The sequence below is a fragment of the Nasonia vitripennis genome, chromosome 2, assembly GCF_009193385.2.
Source record: "Nasonia vitripennis strain AsymCx chromosome 2, Nvit_psr_1.1, whole genome shotgun sequence".
In the NCBI taxonomy this organism is placed as follows: domain Eukaryota; kingdom Metazoa; phylum Arthropoda; class Insecta; order Hymenoptera; family Pteromalidae; genus Nasonia; species Nasonia vitripennis.
Window position 1 is genome coordinate 23,108,425 of NC_045758.1, and position 247 is coordinate 23,108,671.

Here is a 247-nt window from a genome sequence, read left to right on the forward strand (position 1 = left end):
ATCCTGGGCGCTCTTTGACAGCCGTACGCCCCTGTTCTCGCTCTCGTACAAACAGACACCCACACTCGCGCTCGAAAGCGTGAATTTTCATGCATCCTACCATCCAAAAGAATCCCCGCGCTCAAATAAGTTATAATCCGCGAATCGAAGCAACGACTCGAGCTTTTCGGCGGCCACAACCCACAGCTGCTATTACGTCCCCCCTCTTTTCATCGTCATCTCTCTCTCTCTCTCTCTCTCTCTCTCT